Source organism: Falco punctatus, assembly GCF_963210335.1.
Source record: "Falco punctatus genome assembly, chromosome: 4".
NCBI classification, from domain to species: domain Eukaryota; kingdom Metazoa; phylum Chordata; class Aves; order Falconiformes; family Falconidae; genus Falco; species Falco punctatus.
In genome coordinates this window covers 74,977,460-75,005,004 of record NC_137583.1, presented here as the reverse complement: position 1 = coordinate 75,005,004, position 27,545 = coordinate 74,977,460, and the positions used below count along the sequence as shown (strand labels likewise).

The 27,545-nt window shown below is 38.9% G+C and overlaps 2 long non-coding RNA genes across 2 annotated transcripts in view; one reads left to right on the top strand and one right to left on the bottom strand.

The window, feature by feature from the left end:
• LOC308063084 overlaps positions 1-7,636 on the bottom strand; it is a 73,589-nt gene extending 65,953 nt beyond the window's left edge. The window contains exon 1 of the long non-coding RNA XR_013927842.1: positions 4,486-7,636. This is a non-coding gene — a long non-coding RNA (uncharacterized lncRNA). The remainder of the gene's footprint in view (positions 1-4,485) is intronic.
• Positions 1-27,545, top strand: part of LOC308063085 — a 384,803-nt gene that overhangs the window by 72,424 nt on the left and 284,834 nt on the right. The window lies entirely within an intron of this gene.

Below are 27,545 nucleotides of genomic sequence, written 5' to 3'. Positions count from 1 at the left end.
TTAAGGAAGTACAAGCAATCAGAACTTTGGCATCTCATAATTTTGCTTGATTTTGCAGTCTTTGCAACCTTAATGTTTCCTTAAATTGAAGTTTGCTTTTTGTGGGGATGTTATAATCTTACATTCAATGCATATAGGCAGAAATGCAGAAATATGCAGTGTATAATTATTATCAAAGAAACTCAAATGTTGAATCTTCAGCTTCTTTAAACAGAAAAAAAGCTTTGTAAAGAAAAACAAGATCATGTAAAGATTTAATATATCTCAAAGCCAACACAATTTGGTTTGATACATGACCCTTTTATTTTGCTGCCTTAAAATGTCTCCCTCCTGCCAAAACCATTTGTTACCTTCTTCCTTGGGGAAATATGCAAAGACATGCAGTTATGCTCAGGCCTCCCCACTGGAAGGTTTTTATTTCAATCCTATCAGCCTCTATTCTTGCCAATCATTTTTCTTTTGTTCTCAGTATCCATTCTTTCCAGTAATTCACTTGAGCTACAATATCTGAGAAAGACTGAGCACCACTGTAATTTAAAGGAAAAGATCTTTTCAGGCTGATTTGGTTTCAAGCAGCTTTTTGTGAGAGAGATTGTTTTGCAGCACCAGACAATTAAATATACTGACTGAAGATTGTTTGTCATCAATTAATCCATATAGAAACTGTTTTTATTTTTGGCAGAAGGCATCAAAGCCTAATAACTAACATTGAATATAGCTTCTTGGCAAGTAATATAAAGCCCTGCTAGGCAAGCACACAGCAGTTGCTTGCAGCAGCTGTGACAAGAAGGTGGCAGGCTGTAATGGGAGTGACAGAAACTTGGGGTGAAACACTGACTGGACTGATATCCACAGAGTCAGTGCCATCAGATGCAGCAGGGCCAAGAATTTTGCCCAGATGAGGATTCAGCAGCGTAGAAGTAGCTGGCACACTCATTGTTATGGCCGCAGAGTGGAGGAAACACCACATCTACAACAACTTGACAAAAGCTTGGCAGGTGGGACTGGCAAGGGTTTTTGGCTAGATAAGGAGCCTGGACTGCAGCAGGTCCAAACACCTTCAACTGCAATGAATTTTCCATCAGCCTTATAGACAAACTTTGTCATTTTGGAAAATCACATGAATGTGACAGTGGAAGAGGATTAGAAAAGTTGAAAGTTATGTGTTTTCTTTCCATGATTAAGTTTAAACTAGTCATGATGAAATCTTCTAGTGCAAGAGCAATCTGCGTTTTCCTGCGGCTGCTGTGGTCTACCTGAGAAGTGAATACTGATTGCCAACAGTGAAACTCTCTTCTGTACCTCCCTAATATCACTCCAGTATTGTATATTGCTCTAATACATGCCTACCATAAAATCAAGAGTGGTCTGATTTGACATCAATTCAGTAGATTAGTATCTGGATGAAATCTGGTCTCATAAGGAGATAACTGCACAAGATCTTATGCTACAGATCTCAGAAGAGAAAGACTGATTTTTTTGGCTGGTCTCAACCACTAGGTTATAGGGACAGTCAATAACATGTTTATTTAAATTATTATTAACATCTCTTATAGATCTATAAGATGTCACCCCATAGGAGAAGAATGACTTCCGCTTGTCACCACAAGGAGTGTGTCCTTGCAATGAGGGCTTTAAACTCTAGACAGGAGCAAGAAAAAGTAATGATCCTGAAAGTTTAACCATTGCTCTTTAACAAGCTTTTGACATTAAAATAACAGTGAGAGGAAAAAACGGGTCTACAGGGCAGTCAAGGCAAAACCTTTTTTGAGAAAAGGGTGGGAAAAATAGCTCCTTGCTTGCTTTCTTTTCTCTCTCCCACAGAAAGGAAGGGAACAAAGGAAGATTTCTTCAGAAATATTTCCATGTCATCCTGTGGGTCTGACCTTCTGGGCAAGCAGACATGGAAAATCTCGAAGGTGACAGGAGATCATTTGAATTCTCTCCTACCCAACCCTCAAGATTCCTGAAACACTGTATTTCCAGTTTTGGACTTTTTTGTCATTCAAATAAGTACGGAGGTTCTGTAAGCCTGTAGCTCTGGTACAGAGTTGCGCAGATAAGGGACAGGGTACAAGTGAGGAGCAGGTTGGCAGCAAAAAGCCTCCACCTAATTTTGCCACCTGGGCAACTCCCCTCAGACACAGCTGGGTTCAAGTGGCAGGCACGGTCACCAAGGCTGAGCCAGCCTGTACCTGGGGGCAGGGCAGCAGCACGCGCTGGGCTGGGTTGCCTGACAAGGCAACTGTTCAGCTGGCTGGAGAGAAGCTTGGATATGAACCATCATGTGTGCCACGTGGCTGAGTGCGGATTTAGGTTTCAGCTGTGGACCAGGCTGAAACAAACCTCACAATGGTACAGGTGCAGTGTGCTCCTGCCTGTCACCTGTGCAGAATGTTTTGAGATCCCCAGGTAAGAAGTGCTCTATGCATGGAATATGTTACGAAACCAAGGCTGCCCAAAGAACAATAATTCAGCTCTGCCTAACTGTAGATTGGGTTTACTGTAGAAAGCAAATACACCTCACTGACTTGTAAGTAGAACCAGACAAAAATTTTTCAATGGAAAAGTTTTTATCCAACAAACCATTTCTTCAAAATACGAAGATTTCTCATTTTAACTATTTTCAGTGTAAAAGTCTTAAAGTGTTTTGTATTGATAATGTTTAAAACTCTTATATTTCTCTTCTATCATAAACTCTAAGCATACTGTATATCACCAGAATGTTCTGACAGTTTTGAAAAAGTCTTTTCTGAAATGATTCTTTAAGGAGACATAAGAAATTTGCATCTCCCACAAATCTCTAAATTTAAACTTTTGCAATGAGATCTGGGGCAAAAACAAACACTGAAATGTCAGAATTTTATACATGATAGGAAATCCTTTTTTCCCCCCAGTACATTCTGCACAGCATGTGCCTTCCTTCACTAGTCTGCCTTTGTGTTCAAAAAAATCAATTTGAACTGTCTGAACAGAGACCTGCTGCTGGCCCCAGCCTGAAGGGGTGCGGAGCACCCATCATTCAGCTCACAGGGCTGGAGTTACAAATTGATACCAGCGTTCAGCAATGGCAAAGAACTGGAGAAATCACAGCGGGGAAAAAAGAAAGATGTTGGTGTCTTCCTCTTTTTTTTTTTTTTATTTCTTGGTAATTTTATAACTGACTTTCCTTTCTCAGATTTCTTTCCTGCTTGTAGAACAGGACAGATGATATACCACCCTATCCCAACAACTGCTGTTTGACAATGTTGGCAACTGAATTTTTTCTACGTGTTGCAAAACACCTCAGCTTTGTTGACCAAGAGACTGATGTCTAATGGTTGATCTTAAAAAAGGACTTGAAGGCAGATTCATGCTGCCTGAACTTCAGCCAGCTCCCAACTTAAGGTGATTTTAGGAGTCTCTGTCGTAACAATTCAGATTCTCTAGTTCCTGGCATTACTTTCCCTTTGGAAGTAAATTAAAACATCCCCAATTCAGGCTTCAAAGTTCTCTAAACCTCTAAAAAGGGACTCTTGTGCATATGGAAGCATCCTTTCCTGGAAATATTTATGGGGCTTTTAGGCTTCCATTGTACTTCGGATGAATATTCTTGGTTACACCAGGTCTCTGAACCCTCTTTATTTTTAACTTTAATTTTGCTGTTTCATTGCTCATAAGGAAAAAATATAATCAGATGCTAAGGAGGAGGTAATTTAGCATTTTGGCCCTCTTTGGGATGCATAAATAAGAAACATTTACCTGTCTCTCACTATATATCTATCCTTCCTTGTACTTGTGTGGACAAATTGCTCATAGTAAACAACTCAGGAGTTTTGAGTAGTGTCTACCAATGCTTCAGCACTGAACTTTGGAAGAAGTTTCCCTGAAGAGGAACAATTAGCTCTATTTGGGCTTGGAACTGGCTGTTCACATTGGGGTGGAGCTCAGCCAAATAGTGGCAAGAACACTGTATGAGTGCCTCCTGCCTCAACATAAGTGATCTCTTCAACTTACCTTTAAAATCTGGCTTCTTGAATCTGACTGTTTTCTGTCATCTAAATAGAAATAGTCTCACTATGTGGCTAGAAGTGCCTGCAGGCTAATTACAGCTGACTAATTGGTGTGAACACAACTAATGTGCTCATAGAGAGAGGTTAATTTTATCAGGTGAGATGTTGATTTGGGAAGATCAGAGCTGGAAAGAATTGAATGAAGCAAGGCTGGGATTTGTGAGTTTGAACAGTAACTATTCTTTTGTTAGTACCACCAGTATCCCAAGTTCAGTAAGGAAATATCTTTCTAGCATTCACAGAGAGGTTTTGCCTTCCTGGACAACTGAATCTGCTTTCAGTTTAGTGACTGCCTGTTTTTTGGTTTGGTTTTTTTAAATTCTGCTGATGTAAAATTCAGCCCTGAAAGCCATACTAACCTAAAGAAACCCCAAACCCAACCAAAACCCTTTTGCCGCCTTCCCCAACCTTGTAAATGAGTCAGGCTACCAACCTTGCCTCCAGAGGGTTTCTGTAGGTTAGCTGATTCTTTCTCTCTCTGCACAGTTATTGCCAGCTTGTTCTCATCATTTGCTTGCTTGAAGCAGAACCTAAAATTACAAAAGTTATCTGCTTTTAAGACATTTCTCTCAAGGGTGGATCTTGGGGTCTCTGATGCTGAGCGGCAGATTGCTCTTTGTTCTCAGTATGTTGGGCTGTAAATTCACTGAGAGTGACGTGGAAAATGTGTTCTCATACATGCGCTCCCAGAGTGTCTGCGTGAGGTGTTGTGTCTGTCAGCATGTTATCAATAACTTCTGGGAAAGAAGTATAAAAATAAACAAACATACACAGTGAGGCAGAGGAGGGAATGGTACAGTTTCTACACCTGTGAGTCAAAAATGCATGAAAGTAATTTCATGAAGTGATTAAAAAATTTAGGGTCTCATAGCAAGGGATATTTTCTTTTCTTTTTCTCTCCCTCCCACCCCCTGCAACCTGTCCACTGTAAACCCAGGGTTTGAGTTTGGTTACTACAGTGTTGTGCATATTGATAGCAGAAAGCTGTTGTTAGCCCAAAACAATTGCCTGTTGCATGGATGAGCTTAATGCGCAATAAACCCAGCAGTGCATATGCAAATTTAGGGTGCCTGAAAACTGAAATGTAGCTGGAGAGCTGTTTGATGGGAGTATCTGTGTAGACACAGCCAGAACATCTCTTGATCTTACCTGGCTTTAAAGATAACACACTGTAGAGTGCATGTAGCTCCCACTTAGAGATAGGTGGAGCTCCAATTGCTTGCAACAGTCTTTTGCATGTAGAAACTGAGGAGGTGAGAATAAAAGCCAACTCTCCCTAGGAACTGGCTTTATTTTACAGCTTTCACAGCATTTAAAATACAATAGTAATAATATACCTAGCTGTTGAGATAAGTTTTCTCTTTCTTCCTTCTAACTGCATAAATAACTGAATCTTCTTAATGTTAACTGTTGCGTTACAAAGCTGGAACAGCTTTCTAGGCCTTTCTCCATCATTACAAAACAGAAAAATAGAATTCCCCAGGCTGACAGAATCTGAGAGAGAATGCCTGCACAAAAAAACCCAGCTCTGCCAAACAGAAGGGAGAAAGGGGGGGGGGGGGAGGGAGGAAAGCGTTCCTCCACCACTCTAGATGAGTTTGTAAAGATTTATTGGGCTCAGAGCAATCTGTAGCCTAGTACATTGGTGTTTGAGGGTGTCACAAACAATAATGTACTACATCTTGCACTGCAACGTACAGGTGTCCAAAAGCTATTCCAGTTGAGCCACTGCACTAAAATTGTATGAAAGTGATAGTAAGGTCTCTGTGTGTGTGCGCCTATGAGTGGTACCAGAAAACTTATTTTTCTGTCTTTTTGGTAGAACTATGGAAGAGGTCCCCACTCTGATAAAATGCACCAAGAGGGCAAATTAAATTTTCTGCACCCAGATTAAACAATTACTCTAGTCAGTAATAACTCAGAGGGCAAATAACTCTATATCAAAAGTGTGTCCTGAAACTCTTGATAGTTAACGATATCACAGGCTCCTGCAACAGATAGATGAGACTGTAAATTTTTGTATTGCTCTATGGTATTACAAACTTCTAGCTCTTTAAAGTATATAAATGGTCTCTTTCTCTACCCTAGTTTTGTCAAAACTGGCTTGTTCTTTCTCAAACCTTTGCCAGGACTTCCTTGCCGGCTTCATTCTGGCTATAATGATAACACAGCACTGCTATAGGCTAAATAAACTGGTCTTCTGAGGCTGCTTTAATGAGAGATTTATCTTAGTTTTGTTGATTATTATGGTACCTGTTAGTATGTTCTCTTTAGAACAGCTTACATAATGAAATCCAGTGACACAATTGTATTAAATTGCACCTTCTTCTTAAAGTGGATCAGTTAGTTACAATAATTTTCCTTTTGGTCTGGGGTGAAACTTTAAAACATGTAAATAGTAATATGTAAATCTGTTTAGTCCCTGAGAAGATAACTTACAATTAGGAATGAACAAGTATGTTGCCTGTGTTCAAAAAGCGTGTAAACCTATCTTTTGTGTTTGTATCTATATGTGCACATACTATATATCTAGATGCATGTATGAAATATTTGCAGCAAAACTCCCTTGGTTTCCTCTTAATTTGTTTCTTAATGTATTTAGACGGTTTTTCATTATATTATTCAAAAAACGTTCTCTCTATTGGGCAAATAATTATTACATTAAAGCATTTAGGATCATACTTGTTATTTTGATAGGTGAGAACAGAGAAGGTAGTGAAAAGTGCCGGAAGTTTTGCATCTTCTTTGTGTGAAAGGGAAATTTCTTCAGGATTTAACAACAACTGAACCTGAATATTTCAAAGCACCTAAAAGGCCAATGGCACTTACTTCAACAAAACCTTATCACAGCTTTTGTTTTTGAGAAGCCCCCATACATTGATGCTCAAGATTTTACATGGGCAAACAGGAAAACATTTGTAATACTAGTGTGAGCTTGCTTCCATGGTCCAGGGACCACCCACCGATATGAAAATTGGAAGGAATGTCTGTCTTTGCAGATTAGCAGCTACAGTTTTAGATGACAAAAATTTAGGAACAAATTAGCTAGTCTTCAGTGTGTACAACACAATTACCAATTCCAAGCCAAGTAAGAAAAAAATCAGTGAGGATTTTGTCCCTTGCCATAGTACAAAATGACAGTATTCCCACATGGTTTGAAAGCTCATCTATGTAAGCGAGTAGATGAGGAGATCAGGATTGGATCGTTTGCATAACAGCGCAAAAGTCTTTATTATTGCTAGTTAAGACAAGAAAAACATCATCACTAAAAATGACAGAATAATTTAAAGCTGAAAGGGCAGGACTTGCTTGCTCATTACCCTGATGCTTTTCGCAACATTCTCAAGAACTGACCGTTATCAGTCAGTTGATTTTCCATCTCCCAAAGGAGGCCTTAATGAATTATGTACCTTGTTTTCAGTGAAGTAAATTTGTAACACAAATATAACTAGCAATTACCATAAAGAATTAACAATGATCTTGTTAATCAAAAATCAGAGTTTCTATTGAAATTGAGTTCCTACAGAGTTTATGGGAGGAAAAGCAAAAGGAGGCAATAAAAAGAAAAAAAATCCCAGCCACCAGTGTCCAGGAGAGAGTGGTAGATGGCAGCAGCACTAAGTATCTTGATTGTGGGGGGAATTAATTCTCGAGGCTTAAGGCTTGTCCAAAACCTTTAAATGTCATCTTCAAAAGGACACATTTCTTTCCTAACGCATCCAAATATGATATGAACATACCCAGAGAGTGAAGAAAAAAAACCACCACCAAACCCCACATGAAAGAGCTGATACTCTTGTATCTATTGCTCAAGTGTCAGCACTTGTTTGCTTACCTGTCAGAAGGAGGGCTTCTGTCTCCTCCGCTCCCTACCCTTCTTGGGCCATTTTCTGTTCCACTATCCCATTTGTCTCTTTGGGAATATTTTCACCCACCACACTTTGTGTAAGTGACAACAGACTTAGTGTTGACAGACACCCATAGGCAGAGTGTTTGTTAAAACTGTAAATTATTGGGACCTTGGCATAAAATATAACTTGCATGGGAAATCAAATCTCTTGAACGGGACGGTCATTGCTGTCTGTGTGGCAATCTGAGTCTGTTGTAAGAGTTGCAGGTGAGATTGCCTGAAGTGCTGTTCTGCTCAGTTCTTATAGCCAAAATGGACTGTGGTCCTGCATGACCACTCCAGCACGTGTACATCCATTGCTAGAGTTGCTTACCTCACTGGATCATAGAATTCAATTATCTCCAACTCCCATTTACAAAGTGACTGTTCCCGCATTTGTGGGAACTGTTTCTTCTGACTATTTATGAGTATTTTATCCATGTCATTTCTGCAGCAGGAACCATCTAGAAGGGCCAGATTCTGAACCCAGGTTCTCTTAAATGCAACATTAGTCTTGGCACAGCAGGAGCTGTCTGGGGGAGAATCTTCTGGACTGCCTGAAATCCCCACCTGAACTAATGAGCCAAGTCTGTCACATTGTCTCAGCCCAGTTTACTCTCTCAAGCCAGCCGAGTGTCTTTTCTACACAAAGATATGCTGAGTTCCTGGACCACTCCACCCAGGAGTTGGTGACTTTAGTGTACAGGATGTGCACCCAAGGATAGTCCTGATATCCAGCTACACCACAATTACAAGTACGGGATAAACCTGAGTTCTTTCCTTCTACCTCGGGTCTGTTGCTGCTCCCACATGAGTGGCTTTTCTATGGTTTCCCTTTGATCTATTTTGTTCAGACTTTAACACAGCCTATGTTAATGGTCAGAACAGATGACTTTCTTGCCATTCTCACAGTGATTTGCTATTTGCCCTATGACACAGAAGAGAAACTGTGGTTTTCTTTGGACAAGTGACACCAGGCTTTCAGCTAAATATTAGAAATCATGTTTTCAGAATTTTTTTTTTTTTTTAGTTAATGGTCATCAGTTCCTTCACAGTTTTGAGGAAATGGGGAAAAGGTTCCATTGTGAGTGATTATGGATTACTTTGATCTCTATGTTGCACACAAGCGTAGTGAAAATGACCCTCAGATTGACAGCATGGTCAACATTGCTATGCATCAGTGTCTCAATCTTAGGAAGTAATAAAGTATCTTCAGATGTAGAAGAAAAAAATATTTGTAGACTTCATCTTATGGAAAAATAATTTCTTCTGGTTTACAAGAAATAAGTCAGCTGTAATGTTTGTGCTTTGATTCTCTGCGGCAGCTGAGGTGTTACCGAAATCTCGGAATGAAGAACTTATTGACACCAATGTGATGTAGATAAGCAGACACTTCTTTATTAACGGCCGGGTGCGTGAGCGAGTCTTCTCACGATCAACGCACACCAGATCCCAAAATCAGATTCCATATATAGAACTTATTCATACATATTCATTAGTTATTTATGCATAATCATAACATTTCCCGTAAATCATTTACATACTCTCCTCCTATATCCGATTCTGCGCAGTAAAGCTTAGAAAGGTCTAGAAATGGGTCTGGGCTACGATTTGAGTAGGTGGTATATGAGTCGGTGGTCGCGATCTCCCCCTGCCGGAATTACCTTTTACTAAAGTTCACGGTTTCTTGGCAGGCACCTAGAAGCTGTTCCAGTTGACTCTCCCCAGTTCCCATTAATCTCATATTCTGACATTTCAATACACCTCTGCATACAGAAGACTGGTTAAATACAAAGGAACCTTTCAACCCTAGAGTTATTACCTATGTTTTAACAATGGTTCTAGCCCCTTCTTCTAGCCTTGATACAGGACGTACAGAAGATCTCATAGCAGCTTTTACTGTGCAACTGTAAGTTTCATTAAAAATATTTCTTATCCTTCTATTTTTCAATTTTATAAAATGATTTTATAAAATCAATTAATCAAATAAAGTCAATCAATCTTAACTTATTAACAAATTGATAACAGGCACACATTTGCTTCCGGAACATATCTAGGTTGGGGATAGGTAGGAAGATTGTAAACACCCTCTGGTTACCAGATGTTGAAAAAGCCCACTACCAAATTGCTCTTGGCGTTTGCTAACATTTTAAATATTGGCACATACCAGCTGCCTTTCCAGAGAGCCAGTTCTCAAAGGCTCCATCCTCAATGATGCATAAACCAGCCCAGACTGTGGTTGGAGGACAAAAGCAGGGTTTATCTAAACTATGTTTCAATGGAAGGAAACATTCTTTTAGATATTTCATATGACAACAGTCATGTGGAGCCTGACAGTCCTCTTTTCCTCAGCCAGACCCTTCTGATGATGATTATTTCAGCCTTATTTCTTCAGGAAATTCTCCTGTTTTTCTACTGGAGCTCTTTGTTTAGTTTGTTGTCCGTCTGCTTTGTTGTGTCAGAATAATGCAAAGCAGACTTGGCAAAGCAAAGAATCTACCTCTTACTCTGCTTGTGTATGTGTGTGTACATGTATGTGCTTCACTGGAAAAAAATTATTAGTTTATTACCCTACCACTGACATAAAGAGGATCTATCCTTAGGTATTGAATTTATTGTTTCCTAGGCTTTCTGGAGAGAACAAATGTTTACATCTGATAACATGAACCAGCATCAGCATGAATCTCCAATTTGGGCAAAAATCTGCTATTGTTTATATGCTATTTGTGCCAAATTTTAAAATAATAATTTTATCACAATTTTCCTTTCAATTAGGAACTGAGGAGAGACTTGAGGAAGATTTTGATTAGAAAACATCTTAAATATTTTCAAACTGGAAGTCAGTGTGTGATATCCATGGCCACCTGCTCAGTATTTGCAGCAATTAGAAATTTTAACGTAATTAGGACTCATTATTACTTGTGCCGGAATTGTCAGGCAAAGCCACCTCTGCTTCTGTGAATGTTTATTGCTTTGGGCAAATCGAAAACTATTTCATAAATAAGAACTTTATGAAGGATGCTCATTTTATGCATTGTAAGATTGCAGATCTATATCTTACATTGGTCTTGCTTCTTCCTTGGAAGCATGAGACCTTCAAAGACAGCATAAATGATCACGTGACAAATAGTGAAATATTTTGTTCTCAAACCTCTCCTTGTTTGTCCAGTTCCTTCTCAGGGACCTCCTGTCCCCTTTCTCATTTATTAGTACAGGCATGTGTGAAAAGTGTATGTGAGAAATGAGAGTATGTGAGAGTTTATAGGCATTGATGGAAACTCATAAATATCAGGGGGTTAAATATACCAAATTTCAATAGTCATTTGGAGTCTGAGTGAATGTTGCTTTTGCAACATTTATCCAGCCTTGAGAGGACTGTCTTACAGATTAAAAAAAACAAAACCCAAACCAAAACAAAAAAACAAAACTCCCAAGAAAAACAGCTTATATGGGATTAAAACCTAGTAAAATTTCAGTAATGTAGGTTTGTCAGTTTATTTTCCCCAAGGAGTTAAATAAATACTCAGCTTGTTGAAAGAATGCCATTTCCATTCTTGTTGGCTCTACTTCCCTATTGTATGCTTTAAAAAGCAGCAGAGTCATTCTCTGTATGCAAGCTTGAGCTATTCTTCTAATTTTAATGGGATTCAGAAAGCACTCCTGAGGGTGGATTTGAACCCCTACTAGCTTGTGGAATGAACTCTATAGGTTTTTTTTTGCTTTTGCTTTAAAAGGAGTTGCTGTTCTGAGCATAGGGGTTAATGCAAAATCTTATGGGAAGACTCTTAAGTCATAATCTGATTTTCCTGTTGATTTCTCTGATATATTTACTGAAATCCTATGTGATGATGTGACTAGTAAAGAGAGAACTGCATAAAGTTGAAATTTTTGAAAGAATGTCTCATCTAAAGGAATATTTTTTAAAGGCAGGATATTAGTACTGCTGTAGAATTATTATTTACAGTAACATGGGAAATGACTGTTTAAGTTGCATTACGTGGCTCCACCACTGACATCCCTGAGTAATAGGACTATGCGACAGGAGAAACGAGGACCAGTTTGAGTCCTGGGTGTTGTCCAGCCCTTGCATTCTGTACTGAGACTACTTATCATATTGCCAGTGAATAGAAGGAGGTTATTGGTTTGTGGTTTCTTCGTTGTGGGTTGTTTTTTTTTTCTTTCTTTTTGTTTGTTTGGGGTTTTTTTTTCATAGAGGGCATCCATCAAAATATCGCAATTTTCTGAGACTTCCAGCCTGAGCCTGCTTTTTAGTGTTCTAAGATTAGCTCTGGTATTTGACTATCCTTCCCATCACTAAATGTGTGAGAAGGAGGGGACAGAGAAAAGGATGGATTATTTTTAATGAAGCTGAATATCTCAAACATCTCAGTTTTTTAATGTATGTTTTGTTATATCAAAAGTTAGTGATTGCTATTAAACATTCTATGTAGTTTTCATTTTAATAATGCAGATCCTTACCTTTTGATGGTTGTTTATTAGGAGCTGTTCCTGTTTCAGTGCAGCTGACACTTTCAGTAACTGTACCCTCATTCCCTTGAGGAAAGCGCTGCTATTGTTGGCTGAACCAAACCCAAACCAGACTTACTCTTTTTCCTACAAAGTTACAGTGTTTTGTGTGTGTGTGTAGTGTAGACCACAGTTAAGTTGAACTAGCTTTGCTCTACTCCCCTTTGTACTAGGACTGGGAAGAAATTTTCTTTATTCCTGGCGTTATAACTAAAAATTTTCTTTCTGCAGTTTCTGGGAGTTGGAGCTCTCATTGCTTCTTCTACTGTCCAGTGAAGGACGACCATCTGGCAAATTCAGCACAGTGAATATTTTGATGTTCATTGTTTTGCTGTGTCTGACATAGGCCAAGGGTTGTGATCAGTAGAGAACTACATCAGTGTTTAGGCTCCTACCTATGAGTAATACCCTGGCCATGAGAGATGAGGAAAGAAGGTGGCTTACCTTTTTCTCTTAGAGGAGGAAGCTGACAGAGTTCTCTTGCATAGCAGGCAGCGATTGCCACGCCTGCGAAATTCACGGGAAGGTGGTGCCCTGCACATCATGAGGCCAGTCAGAAGCAACCTGCTTCTGCTCAGTTCCTGCAGCTGCTGTGAAGCAAGTTTTCTCATTGCTCTGGGAAGCAGCTTTGCTCTTCACAAGGCAGTGGTCAGGACTGCAAAATTTCAGTGGGAAGAACCTCACTGATCATCCCTACCTTACCTGTCCCCAACACGACAGCTGCTACTGGCATGCTGACTGTATTTGTTTTGCCTATGACAGCACTAAGTGCTGGGTGGTGTAAACAGTGTTGAGATAGAGGAACCAATGCATACTACCACACCTCGAGCATTGCTTTGAGGAAGGAAACAAAATTCTAAAATCACATCTGTTTGCTAAATGATATTCCTGCGGTTTGCATAGTCTGTATCTAGAGACTTAGTTTAAACAATCTGATATTCAGAAGTGCTGTGAACTTGTGCATTTCATTAAACCTGGCTAGGGTGAAGAGGTTAACGTGGTGGTAGTAGGGGGCAAGGTCTCATGCCTTATACACAATGATGGATTTAGGAACACAGACATCTCAATCTGTAAAACTCAGCCCATTTGTACAGCTTCAAACAGGGCCATAGTGACTGAGTCTACACTATGAAGTTCTAGGAGTGTGGAGAAGAAAACCATTGTCCTGTACTTATAAAATGGACAAAACCTTTTCTTTAAAAAAAAAAAAAAAAGTCTGTGTGTTTATGGACAGGTTGTAACTATTGTAACAAAAAGCTTTATTAGCATGTATGACACCTCCAGTGATGGTCCGTGCTGCTGTGGCTGTGGTGCCCACAGATAGATATTGTAGTATAGCAAAGCAAAGGATCACTTGTGGATACTGGTGTGCTCACAGGTCTAAAGTACTGTAAGAAACTGAAGCAAAGAATTTAAAGCAATCTTTATATTTTATAATACCTTTTCTGAAAGAAAGTCTTTTAAATATCTAGGGCTTTGATGATGTCTGCATAGACAGCTACAACAAAATTACACGGAGTGGCTCTTAGAGAACAGCACATCGAAAAGCTCCTCAGAAGTAGTTAGGACTCTTCAGAATTTGAGGTCAGATTTTTTTTTGTGAAGAGATTTATTTTCACTTTTTCTATCACATACACTTATGCATATGCCTCAATGTTACCTTGTAGTAATGTTATACCTATCAGGTGTTGTTCAAAAGGTTTTTCTATGACCGAGTTATAACTCTAGGTGGTGTACCACACATGTGACTGATACTTCTAACAATGTAGAGGTTTGGTTTATCGGTATCCCAAGGACAATATACAGTCTGTTTTGTATCCATACTTCAGTTCCTTTAATATACTCCATTGTTTATGTCCAACTTATTAACGAAACAGGTTCTTACCATTTAGTAAGTTGCGATTTAGTGAGATTTATCCTTCTGAATATTTTTACTGTGAAACTAATGTGAAGTTGAGGACCCTAGTGATAGATACCCCTTTTAATAAATAAACTAGTTAAGAACAACTTCTGCCAGTCAGAGCACACTTCTCATCAGTGAGAGGTGCAACAAACCATGCAAGCAACTAGTGTCTGCGTTACTGCAGAGTCTGCTCTGGGGACAATCAAGCAGGCAAGAAATGGTAGCACTTGTTATAAGCTGTCTTGAGGGCTTCTGAGTTATCACCACTTTCACCATCGTTTTACAATTATTTCCCTTGTTTAACAACATGAAAAATTCATATTGTCATCACTTTCCTTTTCCACACATGTATTGCAGATCTTATGTCTATTATCACTAGATTCATCCACACTATTATGTCATTAGGATTGATGTTCATATGATTTCAGTATTTGACATGATAATTTGTCAAGCTTGTACTCCTATGATTTTCACGCCTTGATTCCATTAGACATCTTAATGTATTTCATCCTTGGAGTTTACTAAACATTGTCCAAGCAAAGTCTGGCCAATTTTACTTAAGTTGAATGATGATATTCAGCTATAGAGCTATAGTCCTATACTACTTTTATCCTCTCTTTTTCCTTTTTGTTCTCTTTCTCTGTAAACTTATGAGCTGTTATTCAGTCTTTATCATTAGTTTTCTCTATTTATTTGACTTGTGGTTAAAATGTTCTTTAAGATATTTTCTATCTTCTTAAGCATTGCTTCTTAATACTGATATGGCCTAGATATTGCATCCCTACTTCTTGTTATGTTAATGTCTGGCAAAATAGTTTACTTTTCTATAACTCTTTGTCTGTAGTGGTCTTAGAAAGGAAAAAGAAGGGGGAGAAAACAACTTAGCTTTATTCATTCACATCTTGAAAAAGCACATTCTGCCCCTTCAGCTTTCAACAAAACTTTCCTTCTGTGTTTTCTTGGAAAGAGAGGCGGCAAAATAAGAATTTGTAGCTCTTTCTTGATTGATTCCATGCTCCCTGACTTCAGAAGGCTGCTCTGAAGCCTATTTTTTGAAAGTCTTGGCCCACAAACAACAAATATCCCAACATTACTGCTGTCTTTCAGGGAAACGAGCCATCTTCCCAACCTAGAAATGCCATGTACAAGCTGCAGGTTACATTCAGTCACCTCAGTGAGGCAATGCTAGTTTTCCTCACACTTACAGTTATGGACCAAGTAGAGTTGGAACAGTCTAGAAACCGGACATGTAAAATTTACTGTAGACTATTAGGTAGAGGCTGACGTTCCTCTGTGATTATTGTATTTTCTATTATTTCATGCATTCCTAGTTATCTTGGATTCATTAAGCATGGAGCCTACACAGCTAAGCCTGAAATGACTGTGTGCTGGAAGTGATGTTGCTAATTGCTATTACTGTTCCTAATGGCTAAAGAAAGTCTGCTAGGCTCACAGGAGGAAAAAAGAAATTTGGATGTTTTAACCAGACTAATGCAGATTAAAACACAGCTAATAAGCCTCATGTGAAAACTTATATTTAAATTACAAATGTAGTTTCCTTGTGGAAATTAGCATTCCATTTAAATGGAATAGCCTGTTTGTGGATTTCTATAGCTACAGATGGACTATATGTTACGGTATTCATGATAATAGTAGAAGACAGAAAAAAATCTAATGAAAGACTTTCTCTTTGTAAAGAACCTTCACATTTATATCTATTAGATTAATATAATTTATATCATTAAAACGTTTCTACAAAATGGAAAATTAAAATGTTTCCCTCGTTTTTTGTGATTTTGTCTAATTCCCTATGCTATGGATAACTTTGTAGATTTCTTTTCCCTTTGCATGTGGAAATTAAAGTATTAATTTGCCTTATGATCTTACTTATTTTTTGTTTATTTTTGTAATTTCATTCATTTACTGCAAAAAACTGGATTCTGGTAAATAGCAAGAACTTCATTACTACACATTTATCATTTGCTGCTTATGTAGGATCATGGGAATTACTTGTAAATCTGTTATTTACAGGATTTCAGAACAAATCCACAGGGAAACAGAACACATGATGGAGGGAAGGATACTGTAAAGCAGGAAGAGAACAGCTGTTTAGAAAACATTCCAGAGAACAAGTTTCATATTATCAAAAAAGTTGTTTCATACATTACTGAACACCAGTGCTTAGAACAGCTAGAGAGAGTTTTCTTGTAGAAGAAACACAGAAGAGCAATCCCTGAGGACTAACTCCCTGGGAACTGGAGACTCACACAGAGTAATGCCTCATGGAAATGAACTTTCACAACAGTGCTCTGTTTAAAACCTCAAAATTCATTTCTCAGAGTTTCTCTTACACTGCTGGTGGCTTAAGATATTTCAGAATAGCATAGTAAGATGGTGGTGGACAAAAGGGAGAAAAAAAAGAGGGAAGGCAAGGCAATAGTATTGAGGAGAACTCACATCACTGATTAGCACTTAGTCCCAATAAGTCCTTTTTTCTCTGCCTTACTTTCAGAATATGTGCAGACTTCGCAACACATTCTTATTTTCTGACACACATGCATGGGGAAAATGGATATCTACCTTTAGACACTTGTATGCATTTGCACAATTTGCATCAGTCAATTGAAAATGAAAGGCACACTCTCTTTCCTGTTCTTTCACGGTGTTCTGTGTGACTACTAGCTGGGCATTTCTCCACTGTAGGGCACACTAAGCTGAGAGACGTGCCTTGCTTCTGAAAATGCTCTGGCTATTCTGTGCTGGCAGGTGGCCAATTGGGCAAACAGAGAGCAGTTTCACAGCTGAAGATCTCAGAGTCTGCAAAGCTGTAACAAGTTCCTCTGCCCTATTCCACCTCTGCAGATGAGATGAATCAGGATCAGAAGTCACATAGAGCACTTAGCACAACTAATGTTGGTACAAGAAACTAAAAGAGTACAGAGACTTCAAAAACATTCTGGTTATTCAGATGATAAACGTACATCAATCAATGCAAAGAAATTAAAAAAAAAATCCTTTGTGAGTATATGCTATTTAGAGAATGCTGAGGGAAGTTCCTGAAAAAAAAAAAACCAGTACAATTATATCTTTTGTAGAAAATTAAAACAAGCTTGAGTGAGATCAGAATATCAATGGAACAGTAGAATGGAATGGTAGAAGGCACCTCGCTGATATTCAGTGCCCTGTGTGACAGTGAAACATCCCAACAGAGTGGTTTGATACGTCTGAAGAACCTGATGTAATTGAAAGGGCTGAAGGATCTTTCCCTGGTTCAGAGGAAAACATTTCTGAGATGGTCCAGGAGAGTACCTCAAAAGGCTGAGGAACACATTCTACAGTTATGTTGAATGTGGGATGTAATTTTAAACATTAGAAATAAACGTGCAAAAAAGTAAGATGGGCATCTATTGAAGCAAACGCTAAGATTTTTATGGCAGTTTTCCTTTCAGAAAAGATGAAAGGTATAGGCAAACAGCAAGTTATAGGGAAACTGCAGTAGTGGAATTACAGTAAACAAAAGGAGGCAATGGCTAGATCCAGGAACAAGGAATTGTAACCTTTTACTCTTAGTGAGCTTGAGCTCCTACATCTCTGTCTAGAAGGTGCTACATCCTTAGATGACCAGCATGCGTGTGGCCAGAGACACAGCGACATGAGCTTATGCTGCTGCACTCCCAGAAAAGCAAAATTTGCAGAACTGTGGGTGTATTCAGGCTGAGACAATAAATTCTGCTGAGGGGAAAAAAAATACGTTAGCTCTGACTGGACGATCTGATAACATGGTCACATGTTTTTTGGATCAACATAGGGTCATGTCTCACCAGGTGAGAGCATAGCTGGGGATCTGTGGTTGCCTGCAATATGCACTCATCTGTCTGTTCAGGGGAGGGCTAACGGGAGGGGACAGTCTCCAGGCTTGCCGGTTCTTCCTTTAAGATCCAAGGGAGTACCGCTTGTGAAGCTGGGCTGATCTCACAGAACTTACTGCAAAACTGGAAGTGAATGTCACAGTATCCCGTTATAGAAAGCTATTATTGTAGGAAATGTCTGTTTCATTTAAAAGAATAATAAAGAAGGACATCTCACAATTTTTCATACTCTTGAGACTATGTTTATGTCTCTTCAGTGATTTATATTGGTACATTCATGATTAATTTTACCCTTGTAATGAAGGCTGCTCCAGGTAATGCACATTTTTAAGCATAGGTAATTCACCATGCACAGCACATAACAGGTAAACAGACACGATTACCATAATTCTGCATTTTAAAAAATCTTTCTATTCTCATTGGATACACCCTGAACTCTGTGATGTCTTCCAAAAGTAATTACTCTATTTTCTTGTTGCTTTTTTACACATTTTTGATGTTAAGATAAATCATGGGGTTACTGTCATTAGGAAAGAAAATAAACAAAACTATAAAAACCACATCACTGCTGCTTGAACCTTCAAGGATAACTCAAAAAGCCTCAGTACCAGTATTATTCTGTCTTCCAAATTGCTGACACGATGCATATCTGACACCAACTGAAGTTAGATTTGTTAGTGGCATTCTTGCAGAAGAGTTTCATATGAAGAGATTTCTCTCTTTCATTTATGTATGAATGCAAATCATTTGCCCTGTGAAGTCCTCTTTGAAGGGATTGTCTTCTCCACCATCAGATAACCACAGAAAAACGAAATTAACTGGGTTAGTTCTCTTAGCCAAATTTATTCCATAGGTGTGACTGCTGAGAGCATCAGGACTTGCTAAATCTTTTATCATTACTTCGCTTCAGGAAAAAGTAATTTTTTTCTACTTCTATGCAACAACAGCATCCTCATTCTTGACAAACTGTTCTGTTCTAAAGAACATGCAGTGTGATGAAACTGTCAGTGCTCAGGAAATAAGCTAAAAATTTAGTCATATCTTCTTTCTACATGGAAAGCAAGACAAAGTTTGGCTATTTTTCAGCAGCAGGTCTGTATCAGAACTGCAGCAGGGTAAAGCCAAGTAGATATAAAGTCAGCTGTTGTTTTTCATCAGCTTGAAACTACCTATCCCATATTGACTGAAATTGAATAGCTGCAGATGGAATATTTTAGTGCTTAATTAATGAAGAACATAGCAGAATATTTGCGGGACTCACCAGATTTATAGGACTCCATGTCTCACCTCTGTGTGGGGAGAACCTGCTCAAAAGTTTACCTGTCTTTGGAAGTTCCCATGTCATTAGAACATTTGGTATTCTGGTATGGGATGCTCCCATCTTATGGATGATATTAATTTTAAAGATGTTGCTGACTCTAACGTAGAAATCCACGTGCTGTGGTTTTGGGGTATCTGAACTACAAGGCCTGAGCATCATTCCCCCTTCCATATGAAGAACTGTGCAAGTATTTTATACATACTCTGTTGACTCTACTAAATGTTTCAGCTTTGCAAAGGGAACAAAGGAAAGCAAAAAAGGCCCGAAGTGAACTGCATTGTTGATATGTTGCTATAAAGAAGCTGGCCTATTGTGCAGAACAGGAACAATGATCTGTTTTTTTATTTAGAAAAGAAAATGGAGACTTGATATATGATTATTTTAGAATGGATACGTTGTTACCTATAATTGTTTTATTTAGTGAGGAAAAAGATGAATCTGCAATAACCATTACTTTATAAGTACTAAAGTGAACTCCACAAAACAGGTTTATGAAGCTGATAAGAACATGTCACATTATTTAATATATTAAGTTCTAGGAAATGAAATTAAGACATACTTCTTACTGAGTTCTGCGTTTGATATTCCATTTGTATATTGTTTCCGTTTGTAATTAGGTCTCTCCCATCTTTCCCTTATCCTTCATCTAGGCTCGATCCAGTCTCTTCTCATGCTGTGCCCACCCACACAGCTCTCAGGGCTGACCCCATTTAGCCTTATGCCTGTTCCTTGGCCCTACCTAATACATCCTGACTGCTGTTCCTTGTCTGAAACCCCTTCCCTCCCTCTTTCTGCTTCTCTTACTTTGTGCTGAAAAGCTAAAATGAGTGTACAGCAGCAGACATTTTCAATATGATTCTTACTTCAGGAACTTAATTTCCAAGCTGCCAGGAGTGGATTTCCCCAAGAACAAGACTCCATTGATGGTTAATGAGGCACAACTGAAACTCCAGAGAACTAGGAATCTGCACCAAGAGGGGACAGGATTTTTCACACATTAGATGCCTCAGTTATCGGTGACAGCTGTGCTGTGTATCTACGAGAAAGCCACTTAGGCAACACACGGGTCTTAGATATCTGAAGACATCTCACCTAGTAGATGATGAAGTTAGTAGAAATATTTCAGTTTCTTAGAGGACCTGGACAGCATGGCCACTGCAATCTTAATGCAAAGCAAGAGCTGAAGCAGGGGTGATACCAAACTGTTGGCAGTTCAGTGCAGGCGGGTGAGGGTGCACTCTGGCTGAGAAGCTGGAGAAGGTAAAGCAGGTGCTGTTTGCTCCCAGATGTGGAGGCCTGTGTCTCTGGTTTTGTAAAAAGGTCTGCAGGAGGAAGGTCTTACACATGCTCAGTTCCTGGGTTTCTGGACAAAACAGCAGTCAAGAGTACTTGCTTGCTTGCTTGCTGGAGAGGATTTTGCCCTTTTCCTCCTGATGAACGGTAGAATTGTCTGGGGGATTTTGTTCAAAATTAGAGTGGTTTATGAGCAAATATTGATCTGTTTTCTTTATATACATATATATATAAATTTTTTCATCTAAAAGCTAGCAGCATTTCAGTGATTTTTAAGTGAAACTAGATTGTTATGTTCAAAATTAAAGACAGAAACTGTTCAAATTTTACGTTTTTCAGTCAAACTTGGGCAATCCAGTTTTCTCTGATTTCAGACACAATGCAGCATCATATCCAATCTGACAGCTGGCTATTTTGGACAAATTTTCTGCTGCAATTTTTCTTTTGAAACAGAGGATACAATTGGACAGTTACACGATGCAAAGGGTAAGTGGAGAAGTCCATGCTGCTTTCACAGTTTATTGATGAATATCACAGTCAAATGCTTACACTGTTTTGCTGGAATTTGTAGTGCTCTTTCTGCAAACAATGAAATGCATGTACCATAAGAATAAGACAAGCAAGATCTGGCCCATTATGAAATGAAACTCAGTACTAAGTTATGAAAATTCTCAGCTCTAAAAGAGATTGATGGTGTAATCTTGTAGTACTGTGCAAGAATGCTTCAATCTGTAAGGTAGTATTGTCCTGGGACACCAGATATTTAAGTATTTTAATATATATCACTGTAAATTTAATAGATGTGTGCAAGTGACTAATGATTATCCCTAACCCAGCAGCTATTAAACAGGATTTGTTGAAATGTTCTATAAAGTCAATAGCGGTGTCTGAAGTATCTAAATAGTAACTCTGAGAGTGTTGCCAAAAGTTGGAACTTTTCTGTGGGAGGCAGGTTCCTGGATGGGAGGAAAGAGCTGGGGAGGTAGGGAAAATCCTGGCATAAGGGAAGAAAGATAAATACACAGCTGATGAAAAGATTTGCTGAAGAATAAGGAGGAAAAAATATAGTGGAAAAGAAGAAGGGAAGAATAAATACATTAAAAAAAAAAGAAAAAGATAATTTTCCCACAAAAAACCCCAAAGTCAATAAACAAAACACAAGACACACTAGAGAGAGGGGCCTGAGGAGAAATGAGGCCAGTGTGCAAAAGTCTGTGTGAGAGGATGGGAACAGAAGGGAGAAAGATCTGCAGACAGAAGGCAGAGCAGAAGGGAAAGGACTGAGGATACACACCGCAGATCTGTGTGACTAGGGACTCCCTGTTAAGAAAAACTGACAAACCTGTCATCAGACCAGCCCCAGAAACTGGAGTGGTGTTCTGTTTGTTAGAGTCACAACCGCAGCAGTTGGGGTTGAAATGATCTGTAAGGAGGGATCCATGTGTCACATTGCCACATTTTTGCTGGAAAGAGACCAGGATGATATGGAAGAATGGGAAAGGCAAAAGGCTTTATTTATAAAAAAACAGATGGATATGTGACCCTCAGAAAGTCACAGTTTCTAGGTAAGATCTGAGATGTTGAAGAATCGGTGCCATAAAGAAGATCTGTGGGTGCTCAGTCACTGGGATTCATTGAAAACTTGAAGGGTAACTATTCTGGAAAAGAAGGTTCCTAAAATAAATCTGCTGATGAAAAAGCCATTGAATCATGACTGTAGATCTACACAAGCTTTAGGTAGAAAGTCATCAAATAAAGAGGTTTTAGGTGAAAGAACGTCTTTGAGCTCTGGAAAACTTTCTTTTTTCTTTCCTTTTTTGCCAAATGAGGGTGATGTTTTGAAGTTTCTGCTTTTTCTTCAGCATTTAAGCAGGATAGGGTGGTGTCTCCAGTACTGCAGGTGACTTCCCCAGCTGGGAAAGCCGGGTGAAGCAAGGAAACACAGAGGGCAAGTAGCCTGACCATTGCAGTGGGTGCTTGTCAGAGCCCTAAAGACAATGGTATTGATAATGTTTCCTCTCCTTTCCTGAAAAATACACTTCTCTCTCCCTGTGAGTTATAACCCTAGTAAGTGCAGGTGCTGCAATTTGAATGTGCCATATGCCTGTTGTGAGATGTCCCATTTCTTTCCCAGGAATAAGACCCACTTAAACATAATGAAAATTATAGTACTTGTTGAAACAAGAAATATTGGCAGTGACTTTGAGTCCAAACGGCTTAGACTGACATTTTCCTTCCTGAATAAATGAGGAAGATGATGGAAGCTGAAAGATGATGCATGAAGTAAATGCTAAGACAAGAACACACAGCAAGTTTTAAAGCAAGTTGCAAGGGAGTTTAGCTGTTGAAATTGAGTGCAGAGTTGTTTTTGCTGAAGCTCATAACAGTGGTGCTTTCTCCACGTATGCTTTTGTCTAAACACCTCACAGAAGGGCTGTTTTCAGCCAAATATTTGCTGTCATGAAGAGCTATTACAGCACTTCAGTATACCATCTTCCCTATGGGTCAGAGGCTTCCTGGGTGGTAAGTCTGGCTCATGCAATGTTTGTCACCCAGTCACTTGAGCTATCATCTGAACCACTTTTTAAGATTCCCGATTCACAGTCTGGACTCCTTGTGTTTTTTAAAAAAATATGTTTTTTCTTTCCATCACTATTTTGTTTGTGCCAGGCTGTTTTTGGCCTTAGCCCCATCTATGCCAAGGTGAGAAGCAGCAGATCTGAACACCCTCCGTGCAAACCTCCTGACAGACAACAGGTCAGAAACTGCAGTCAGGCACTGCAGGAAGCACGAGATCTGTTGACCTCAGATAAATCTAATGGGGACAGCACTGACTGCATCTATATTGGTGTTTTTGCTTCAGATCTCCTGCTGTATCTTGGCTTGGTTCACAGAGAAGTTTTGTTGTGTAGGAACTAGAATCCTTTCTGGGCAAAATCAGAACTCTGCTGCAGGTGAAGACCCAAATGTCCTTCAGCCTTTCCTGAATATACGTGGCTACATAGGTCCCTTGGGCATCTATAAACTGCAGAAAGTGTCATCTGGGGGACAAACTAAATGTAGTTTGCAGAAAAATTTCTGAACTACTTGCAGACTAAAGGTAGGAGCTTGTGAAAAGTACTTGCTAATGTAGGCATGGCTGTATGCTGGGCAGTGTGGACCACGTGCTACTGGGAACTGAGTTACATGGGCCTTGCACAGGATATGATTGTTACCAACGCACAGGGAATTAAGGACTGTGTTTGTGCTTCTCAGAACACTCTAGTGGTCACCCCCCAGGCTCTGCCTTCAGCTCCCTGAGGAATAAAATCCAGTGTGTGTGTGTGTGTGTAGGGCATGGTAGCCAAGTGACCATGCCACAGCTACCAGTTGACCGCAGTGCCACGTGGTTCTCATTTGGAGTGCTCAATACAAATTTCTCCTTGGTCTTCAATAAATCTTCCTCTATGTACAATGAAGTATAAGGCTGTCCAGGATGGGATGGGTTTATCTACCAATTTCTCTAAATTTCTTTTTATGCTATCCCAGAATCGTGCCTGCTTCATAATCTGCAGCATTTGCCCTGGATGTGGATGACCTGAAGGCTCAGCATGTGAAGGATCAGATTGTGCCCAGGTAAGGGCACAACAGTTAAGTGTCCAAACCAGTAGGTTAATCTGAAAGTTTCCTTCTTGCTCTCATTTACCACAGAAGTAATCCTGAACCTGAGCAAAGTTTTTAATAAGACAGTTTCCCATGTGAATTTAGACTCTGACAAGCTAGTATTTCCTAAAAAGCAGATCCCACCCACCGCTGCTCAGGGCAAACACACCACTCAAACACTGCTCCCATTTCCAGTGACTTCAGTGCTAAACTAAGCCCTGCTAGACTAGCATTTACTAGTTACAGTAGAAAAATCTTTTAAAGAACATATTATATCCCTTTTCCAGTGTTTTATGTGTGCTCCTGTGGCTATTAAATGTACCTTTGTAGCTTTTTCTTTCTTTGTTTTCAATACAATGGTGTCACCATTACAGCCCTTTCTTGGATTTGGGATAATTTTACCTTCAAGAGCCTTCAAAGATTTTTCACAGTTTTCAATACTGCCTTGCATGAAGTATTCACTTTGTGCTTGCTTTCTTAATTAACAAAACTATACAGATGGATGTCTGTTTTTCTGGTTCTGCTCTTTTCTATACTATCCAAACCAGAACACTTCCAGCAGTATTTTTTTTTTTCCTGTGCCTATAATTGTCATTAAATCTTTACCTTTTGGGCAATATAGAGCACCACAGTAAATTATTGCTGCTGAAAGGGAAATGGCTGATCTGGGTCAGGTAATTCTCTGCCACAGTCTTTTTATGTTTAAAAGACTGTGCACAGATTTCTGAATGCAATGGAAGCTCTTTGCTCTTGTGCACATTTTCAAAGACTGTCTTGTATATTCTGCCTCTGCTCCTTGCAGGATTGCACTTATCAGGGAGCTAAACAGGTGATAGCCCCTTCATTTCCCAAACTGCTGCAATGGGAGGGTTTCCATCCTGCGGCACTGAAGTGGTTGCCCTGTTCCCACACACCCAGTACAGCTGCATCTACCCTTCCCTTGTCAGGGGCAGCCTCATGATTGTTCTTTCACTCTCTACTGCTTTTTTCTCTGCTAAGCACAGCAGCACAGAGCTGTAACCAAGCAATCCCTTAACCGCCGTTTTGATAACCACTTCCAGGTCAGTCTTGATATTAAATCGGTGGACTGCTGAATGACTTGGTGTGGAGATTAGAAAAGGCTCAGGAACTGGTGTGTTGCCATCTTTCACATGGGCATTACCAAATTGTTGAGCCAGATTCCCAGCTCACTTCAGTTAGCGTGGCTTGGACTTGGATGGAATTTGCAGACTTCAGTGGCTTCTTCCCACTGCTTTTACATATTGCTATTTAGACTGCCACCTATTCACTGATTTGTATTAGTTTTAGGCAGTTTTATGAGTAATATTAATATTATTATAACACTTCAGTCGTACAGACAGATTGCAGAGGCTGTCAGCATTTAGAATTCCATGTAGATGATGGACAAAATTGAGCTGGAGGAATTTTTCTGAAAGGCATTAATGGGTATCAGCAAGTGAGCCACTGATCTTGAACAAGCACAGGTTTTCTTCATTTTCTTTCTGTAAACCACCTTATGCATGACAAATTACTTGGCCCTGGTTATAAAACTACAGAGGGCATGCAGTGGTTAAATAAAAATGAAATGATAAAAAGCTAAGTTTCTGCCTCATGCCATAGCTGAATTGCATGAATTCATAAATTGCATGAATTGCAGACAGCTGAATAGTAAAAAAGAGTTCTGTAATAAATGGATATTATTTTATTTTTGGGAAAATAGAAGGCAAGGAAGGGAGGAAGCAGAAGAAAATCTGATTTTACTGTAGAAGAAAGAAAATAGGAGTAGGTTATAAAAAATTGTGCAGGCAAAAATAAAGTTTCTCCTTGTACAAATGGTGCTGTTTGAATAGCTACCATACATTTCAGTGAATTAAACCACTTTAACTAATTAAAGCCAGTTTTATACATGTTTTCAGAGTCTTCCAGAATATTTCATACCGTGTTTTGCTGATCAGTAATAAAGAGTGTTAAAAAAACATTAGCTAAGTGTGTTATATTATATCCTGACACTTGTGTGCTGCTTTAAAGGATCATCCTGTCACAGAAGGATGCTAATGACTTAACAACCTAAAGCTTGCCAGTTTGTGAAACCTTGATGTTTAATCTAGATAAATTTGCTTGTTTATATAGCTGTGTAATCAATGTGTGCAGGAGAGTTATGGTCCTATGAAACTATTAGCTCTACTTTACATAAATATTATGTTTTATCAGTGGAAAAATGCATCGTTTTATACAGCAAGATATCACAGAAAGAAATTTAGAATTTTAATGAGAAATTTCTGCTGTATTTTTATAGTATATTAGATGTTTATAGGATATAGTATAATTTTTCATAAAGCTTTATGAGTCTTTGTAGCAAGTCATTGATTTCATACATATCAAAAATTACCTGGCTTGGGAAATTTGAACTTTCTCAGGTATTACTAATTTGTGTACTTTGAGGAAAACTGTTTCTCACTGGATAGATCTCAAAATAGTAGATGTTCTGTTCTATATGGAACTTGTGAACATATGCAATAAACATGTTTTTAGAAAAGCTGTTGATATGTGTGTTGGAAGTATGTTTCTACACACTTGGTAATAGGAATAAAAACTCACAAACAAGACCATAAGTGAAAGATATGTCAGGGGAGGGGTTGTGCCTTAAAGTGTAAATTGTTAGTTGTCATTGAGATCTGCATCAGAACTCTCTCAGTTTTAATTAGTATATAATAAACATGATCAGCTGATTTCACTACTGCATAATATACATCTAGACTTGTTTATACACTTCAAGACATACAGGACAGTATTTTTATTTGTGAGGTAATAGTTTGAGAAAAGAGAAAAATTGCTAGGGGTTGATGAATTGCTTTTGTAGATGGTATATTTATTCAAAATGCAGCTTAGTTAAGGAACAAAACTACCAGTGCATTGGGCAAAGTTGGTGTGCAGATGACCTTAAAATGACTGAAGTAGGTAAAAAGATTGGAAAAAAAAATGATAAATAATTTGCTTGCATGTCTTTTAAACAGTTTAACTTTTCGTTTTGAAAGTTTCAAATTGAGAA